The sequence below is a fragment of the Peromyscus maniculatus genome, chromosome 1 (genome assembly GCF_049852395.1).
Source record: "Peromyscus maniculatus bairdii isolate BWxNUB_F1_BW_parent chromosome 1, HU_Pman_BW_mat_3.1, whole genome shotgun sequence".
NCBI classification, from domain to species: Eukaryota; Metazoa; Chordata; class Mammalia; order Rodentia; family Cricetidae; genus Peromyscus; species Peromyscus maniculatus.
Genome location: NC_134852.1, coordinates 190,469,797 through 190,478,248, shown reverse-complemented (window position 1 = coordinate 190,478,248; position 8,452 = coordinate 190,469,797).

The window sequence follows — 8,452 nt, the reverse complement described above, 5'->3', positions numbered from 1 at the left end:
AAAGAGGTCCGGTGCACAATCAAGCTGTAAATGTGCCTCAGGCACTCAGTACACAGAGAGGCACAGGGCAGTCTGACTCTGTTAGAGGAGAGAACAGCCTCGGCGAGAATGACTTGTCCAAGGTGGCCTTTGGTGACTCATAAGATCTCAGTCCCTCAGCTTCCTCCTTGCCACCATACCACCTACAACGCTTTCTAGTTTCCTTCTCTAGAAAATGAGGTAATTGGAGAATTAAAAGTGTGTTTGGGGCTTGAGGTCTAGACACCACTTCTCCTCTAAGTACTCCAGTCACCTATGACCTCATGCCCTCTCTCTTTACCACACTCCCAGGCCTCTCCCTCTGCCCATTGTGCCTGGTGCTTGTCTCTGTGTGATTATGAAGAACAGCGTGTGCCTGTTTGACGTGGTGTCTGGAAATGCATGCATTCGTGCCTCTGCTTATCACCCACGTGCGAGTACAAAGTGTGACTTCTAGCGTGAGGTGCAGATCCCATGTCAGTGGGAGACGCTCAGCCCGGGCTTTGACTAGCTTCGAGCTGCAAAGTAGAACCAGGTGGGTTTGGGACACGATTGAAAAAAGGCAAAAAAGATTGAACTAAAGGAGCCTCAGAGATGGGATTTTGGAAACTGTCTGATTGGGGTCAAGAGATACTAGTTCTGTGCAGAGAGGAGGGGAGAAAGAGAGGGAGGGGGGGAGGGAGAGAAAGAGCAGCGTGGGCAACTGTAAGAGACACTTTCATGTTCTGTATTATAAAGACACACGTGCACTCTGTATTGTAAAAAGGAATTATTAGTTAATTGTCTATTGTGGATTAACTACCCCAGCCCAGTCCAGATGCCCCTGGAGGAGTTCAAGGTTGATACTAGCAGACACTAGACTCAGCTTTTCACCAAGGGCCTGAGCCCCAACAGTTCCCAGGATTGTGGCTGACTACCTGACCAGAGGGGCAAAACTGGGCTTTGTCACACACACCACACACACACACACACACACACATACACACACACACACTCACACACACACACACACATCCCTATTTAATTTGCTGACCGGAGGTAGAATTATCCAACACACCTCTAGGATGTTCCTCTGCTGTCTCCTCAGACTGCCAGCTTTAGAGGACCCTAATCCTATCCCTCCTCTCTGGAATCTGCAAGTCTAACTAACCAACTAGGGCAGCAGGGCTGACCTAGAAAGACTCCACTATCCACACCCTCTGGGGTTTCACCAGTGGCAAAATGATGTGGTCAGAGACTCCTAAACCTTCTCCATTCGTATCACCTTTGTGTGCCCCTAGACTAAAGACTCACTTGATCCAAGACTGCATGTCCTACTACAGTGGCGACTTCCTGGAATGGGTGTACCTTTGCAGCCCTGACCAGCTTTTCAAAATCAGGCATCAGGTTGGGCGCCACCTGCCTCTTTTCTCCTACATAATGATTTCTGTGCACCATCTGCTCTTTATCACAGTAACCCCTGAACACCCTGCTTCCTAAAGATGTGTAAGCCTAAGGCTAGTAACCTAGAGCTTCCCTGGGGCTAGCGGTGTGTGCAGAATATACCATAACTACTTCCCTCAGATGCTTGAGCACCAGTGGTCACTGGTTAAAAACACGGGCTTAGAAACTAGTCTGCTGGGACCAAGATCCTGACCATACAATTCCCAGAGTGATTTTGGACTTCTTCGTCCTTCAGTGTTCCCACATATGAAAAGGGGGTGATGACAGCAGTTTGGGAAGATCAAATGAAGTTTCTATGTATGATGTATTTTGCAAAATAGTCACACAGGGGATATTAGGTTCAGCTCTTTGCTCAACACAGTATATGGATTTATGAACTGATGAGCCCACTCACTCTGCTAACAGTCTCAATTTCCGAAATTATTATTTGAAACTTCCCGAGTTACTCAGGCTTGGAAGATAAATTGCCCTGGTTTGTAGCCTACTGTGGTTTGAATGAGAATGGCTTCCGTAGGCTCATATATTTGAATGTGTGGGTCCCAGATGGTGGAACTATTTGGGAAGGATTAGGAGGTGTGACCTTGGAGGAGGTGTGTCACTGAGGGTGGGCTTTAAGATTTCAAAACTACAGGACGTTTTCCAGCATCTCTTTCTCTGCCTGGTAATTGTGTCTCAACATGTGAGCTCTCAGCTACTGCTCCAGTGCCATGTCTGCCTGCCTGCTGCCATGCTCCCCACCGTGATGGTCATGAACTAACCCTCTGAAACTGTAAGCAAGACCCCCAACAAAATCTTTTTTGGGAAGTCGCCTTGGTCATGGTTTCTCTTCACAGCAGTAGAAGAGGAAGATACTTACCTATAAAAATCACCCTACCTTTATGCTTATGAACACGTTTGAGTTTCCTACACATTGAGGCACTGTGCTTGGAATCATAGCAGTATGACTCCCAGAATCCTTACTTCATCACACCAGAGTGGTGTTGCCTAACTGGGTGTATTAGTCCATGTTCAGTTGCTGTAATGAAGTACTGAGACTGGGTACTTGAGCTCGGTTGTAAAGACTGAAAGATCAAGGCCAGGCCATCCCATCTATCCAGCCTCCGATGAGGTCCTCATGGTGGATGGTGATGGCAGGACTGATTTCCTAAAATGTCACATGGCAAGGCCAGAAGCCAGAGCCGTTCTGTAGTGGGGCTTGAACTTTACAACTCACTCTCACAGGAACAAACTGGGGGTCCCACAACAACTTCCCAGGGCAGTATCCCCAATGGCCAATCACTTTCCATTCTTAAAGGTTCCAAAGGCTCAGTATTACCACACTAGGACCAAGGTCCCAACACACGAAACTTCCGAGAACACACTGAAACTATATCACAACAATAGCACCAGGGCTGGAGAGATGGCTCAGCAGCTCAGAGCACTGACTTCTTTTCCAGGGGACCCGGGTTCAATTCACAGCACCCACATGGCAGCCAACAACTGTCTGTAACTCCAAGATCTGACACCTTCACACATACATGCAGGCAAAACACCAATGCAAATAAAATAAAAATAAAAAAATTATTAAAAACAAACAAAAAACAAAGCGCATAGCACAGGATGTTTGGTGCCATGTTTTTGTTGTTGCAACTCGTGTGTGTGTGTGTGTGTGTGTGTGTGTGTGTGTGTGTGTGTGTGTGTGTTTTACTGGCTTCTAGGGGGATGGAAGCCAGTGATGCCACTGACTGTCCTACAAGGCACAGGAAGGTCCCCACAACAAATAACTATCTACACCCAGCTCTTGGGAGACTGAAGCACTGTGATTGTTGAGTTCAAGGCCAGCTCGGGCCTCTCTCCAGTTGGTGAGAGGGGTGGTAATGCTGAGGTCAAGAAATCTTAGTCTCTTGAAACTTAACAAGAGGACTTCCTACTCTCTGCCCTGTGGTAGAGTCACATTTAGTTATGAAAGCCTAATGTGTTATCATTTCTGTCATAGAGGTTTCACTACCACCTCTGGAAACCCTTAGCTTACCAGCTGAGGCTTGATGTGTGCTATGGCACCGGACTTCCACACTGTGAATCCCCTGCATCCACCCAGCTGTGTAGAGTCATCAGGGCATCCACACCTTCCGTAGACACCCAACCAGGAAACCGTGGGCTGAAAGTCAACTGATTGCTCCTGGCCATTAATTACTATTAGCGTGCTCTTTTGCCTCTTCCTCTCTCGGGTGGAACCATGGAAACAAGACAGGGCCCACCAAACGTAAATATGGACAGTAGGTTTCTGAGCTAAAGGGAAGTCCAGCATTGTGGACGATTTTGTTCCTCTTGGCCTCACATTTTCTACAGAGCAGGAGGGGGGCGGGCGGTGGCAGAGGGGACTTTTTCTTTGCATAGTTTTATTTCTCTTCTTGCAAAAAATGTTATCAAGTTCATATGAAAATGCTTACTGCTCTATTGATCACTATCTTTCTCACCTCCCGTGCTTTTATCAAGTGTCAAGGGTGCTCTCCCTATCTACACTTGCTTCCTGTGCTAGTATTTGAGTTTGAACACCACTCAGAGCCTTGTCCATCAGAGATCTCTCAGGTTCCTTGAAGAAAGCACAGTGAACACGGGAGAGCAGGGGACCTGGGGGTACATCATCCCAGGTGCTAGAGTGCTTGCCTGGCATGCAGGAGGCCCTGGGTACAATCCGAGCATGGCTAAAACCAGATGTTGTGGCACACACCTGTGTCCCAGCCTTTTGAGAGGGGGAAGCATGAGGATCAAAATATCAGGGTCACCTTCTGACTGCATAATGAGGTCAAGGCTGGATATGAGACCCTGTCCCAAAACACAAAAGCCAATGTAAACTTCCCGAATAAGAGGCAGGAGGAACCTTCTTCAGAGTGTGAGGTGCCCACCCCACCCCGTCCCCGTCCCCACTCAGGGGCTTGGGATCCTATCCTGAGAAGATGGAGCAACAGAGGCAGGAAGGAAAGGTAAGTGGTTTTTTTTGGGGGCGGGCGGGGGGGATGACACACTCTGCCTGCTGCTCTGCAGTAGATCCTGACTGCAAGAGGAGAGACAATAGACTGCAGATTGGAACCACCCAGGAAAGGAAAGGTACACAAGGTGATGCTCCTCCATGCCTCAGGCCCGTGACATGCCTCAGGCCCGTGAACTTAGACCTAAAGCTAAAGGAAATAGGTAGAAACTGAAACACGCAGAGGCTGAACCGAAAGTGATGAGCTGCCTCTTTCTGAATTATTCACAGGTGAGAGGCCAGGGCAGGGATGTGAAGCACAGTGGTCACAGCTAGCCCACCACCTTTCATTAAACACAGAACCTGCTCCGAGCAGGCCTGTGAGGAGGAGGCATCGCCTCTTCAGGGTTGACACACCCAAGGTTCCGGGGTTGGCAAGCAGGCCCTAGCTGGGTTTAAGCCTCTACAAACAGCCCGAGGTTGCTATTTTCTGCAAGGTCTAGCCTACATACTGGAGAGAGGTAACTCTGCCTTCTTGCTGTTGGGTTTTGTCCAAACTCTCCAATTTCATTCTACTCTGTCACACCTGGGTACCAGGTGGGCAAGGGCCCTGTGTGAGTGTCCCATTGACCTGACTGGTGTATTTGCCCAGGCTCATTGTTGTGGGCTTCTCACTGAGGAGATGAAGAGAGGAGAGCAAGGATCAACCCTTTAGCAACGATAAGGATTGAGATGGCCCCCCACTGGACAGCCCCGCCTGACCCCCAGCATGGAGTCCTGGTGTGACTCAGCATTACCTCCCTTGGTATAGAAAGGATTAGGACCAATCCAAAGAGGCTGCTGCTACTCTCAAGAGGCCCCAAAAGTCAATAAAGAGGAGCAACCTCCATTGCTGAGGTGACTTTAGGGAGAGAGAACTGAGGAGCAAGCCAGGAAGGCAAATAAAACAGTAACCGTAGTAACAAGAACAGTATGAATGGCCATTGCTCAGGTGTCAGGACCACGTGCCTGGCAGTCTCAAGCACGTCCTTGCATTAATTCATTCAGTGTTCACTACAATCCTGAGAGTGTGCTGGTTATGAAGCACGTTTGCTCCCTGGGAACGGGAGGGAGACCCACAGTCCCAGCCTTAACTGTGAAGCTGTTTGCATTTGAGACCTGCAGGGAAAGGGAAAATCAGTTTTCTCTACTCCAAATCCAGAGTGTCACCGGGTCTATCAGCAATACTTGAGGGCAGGTCCCATGCCCAAGATGACAAAAAACCAAAATGAACTCCATTTTTTGTGTGTGTGCTTTTTGTTTCGTTTTAGTATTGCTTTTTGTCTTATTGAGTTTTTATTTGTTTGGTTTTTGATTACTGTTTTGTCTTTTGTTTTTTGTTTTGTTTGTTTGTTTGTTTGTTTTTAAGAGAGGGAGAAAGAGCATGAAGTTGGATTGGTAGGGTTTGGGAGGAACTTGGGGAAGAGGAAGAATATGATCAAACTATATTGTATAAAAAATTTAAATAAATTTAAAAAATTAAAAGATAAGCACAGCAGCTGGAAGTTGAGGCTTATCCTGAGACGTGACCAATACTCGGAACTCTGCCTTTCATGAAATATGCATATGTATATGGAGATAAAATTATTAATCATACAAATTAAGGGAATTGGACCTTTGCATATGTAAGGCTGTGTTGTATGCATGCATGGTGTATGAGATGTGTGTGTTCAAGTGTGCACACTGTGCATGTGCTCACAGAGGCTAGAGGAGAACACACAGTTTCCTCCTCCTCTATCACTCTCCACATTATTCCTTTCGAACAGAGTCTCTCACTGAACCAGGAGTTCAGCTGGCATCCAGCAAGCCCCAGGAATCCTCCTGTCTGTGCCCCACAGCACTGAGGTCACGGGCATGTGCATCCATACCTGACTTTTTAAATGGGCACTAGGGACTATTCTTATCCACTAAGCCATCTCTTCAGGCTATTTTATTTTGTAAGATTTCACTATGTAGCCCAGCCTGGCCTTGAATCTGTTATCATCCTGTCTCGGCCTCTATAGTCTGCAACCAGTGCTGAAATTACAAGCATGAGCCACCACCCCTAGGTGGAAATAGATTTACTAAAATAAGAAATCTGTCTTTGGGGGAAACAACCCCCCCGCCCTCTCTCACCTTGGAGAGTGGGACCCATTCTCTGTGGCTACTTGGGACTGCTGTGAAAGTAGTTCATTTGGGGAAAACTGAGTCCTTCTGTCAACAATACCAAAATTGCTGGCCATGAGGACTGAGATGGCCCCCACTGGACAGCCATGCCTGACCACTGTCAGTAAAGTCCTGCTGTGACTGATCTCTACCTCACCCAAGTATAGAAAAGGTTAGGACCGATCCAAAGAGGCCGCTGCCACTCTCAGGAGATAGGTCCTTTTTGGAAACAGATCCTCCAGCCTCGATAGAGCCTTCAGATGATCAACACCTGACTGAAGCTTGTATGAAGTCTCAATGTCAGCTGGGCATGGTGGCGCACGCCTTTAATCCCAGCACTTGGGAGGCACAGGCAGGCGGATCTCTTCAAGTTCGAGGCCAGCCTGGTCTACAAAGTGAGTTCCAGGACAGCCAGAGCTGTTACACAGAGAAACCCTGTCTAAAAATAAATAAATAAACAAACAAATAAATAAATAAATAAATGAAAATTTAAAAAGTAAAAAGAGAAGAGAAAGAAAAAAGTCTCAGTGTCCCGCTAAGCCTTTCCCAAACACCTGACCCACAGAAATGGAGGTAACAAATGTTTATTATTGGTTTAAGCTATCAGACCTGGGGAGTAATTTGTTGCACAGAAAGAAAGGATTAGTGCAAGTTGGTGTTTTCATTATCCTCTCTTTGCAGATGTGGAACTGAAGCTATGGGATTTGCCTAAGGTCCTGCAAAGTATGATCTGAACCTGAGCAGCCTGGCTCCAAGGTCATGTCAAGACTCAGGATTGTAAGACAGCAGGTTCTGTGTGAGAAGAAGGGCCCAGCCTGTGGCTGGGTGACTGCTGAGTGGCTCTCCAGTCCCTTTGCCTGGGCTCTACAGTCTCCCTGTCCCAACTGGGAAGCTCTCCAGGGCACCTCTCTCCTGCTGGGACTGGACAGAAATAATCTGGTCACCAAAAAGCCAGATGAGCAGAAAACTTAACCACCTTTCATTTTCTTCTAATGAGGGTCAGCCTATCCCAACCCAGGAGCCTCCGTTTGCTCCTTCTACAGAAAGATACAAATCCCCCAATACAAACTTTTTAACTCTGGAAGGGCAATTCCTTTCCACTTAAATGGCAACTTCTCTCTGTGGGCTTCTCTTGGCTCAGGGCCACACGGCTCACCTAGTGGGAAAGAGGTTCATTCAGCACACACTGCTTAAGCACGTACTGCATGCCACCAGTGCCAGGACCACAAAGATGACAGGTGAGTGACGTCAGAGCAAGCCCAAAAGAGCAGGCTACAGTCCAAGACCCATTGGAACTGTGTGTGTCCCAGGGAGACCAGGGGCCAAGGTCTTGCACATGATTGCATAATTCCTCTTGCATGACTTTTTTTCCCCCTTTCTTGGCTTCTTTATTTATTCTGTTTCCAATTACAAAATATAAGAAGTTACCTCAGAAAAAAATAATAAAGTTATCCATTCTTCTATGCAGAGATAGCCTCGTGGGATTTTGCTGTAAAAGATGGAGATATTTGTTCTGTTCTGTGGGGCTGTCTACATGGATAAGTGTGGTGGTAATCTAATTGTACTGAATTATTATTTTGATTGTATGTTAATAAATAAAGTTGTCCGGGGGTCAGAGCTAATAGAGCCATAGCAAGAGTGTGGCGGTGGTGGCACACGCCTTTAATCCCATAGATATCTGTGTGTTCAGGGTCAGAGCTATTAGAGCCATAGCAAGAGTGTGGCGGTGGTGGCACACGCCTTTAATCCCATAAGATCTCTGTGTGTTCAGGGATACAGTCAGCATTGGAGACATATGCCTTTAAGACCTAGGGGGCTGTACATTCAGACAGTGACGAGGCAGTCATGTGTTTGGGTTTA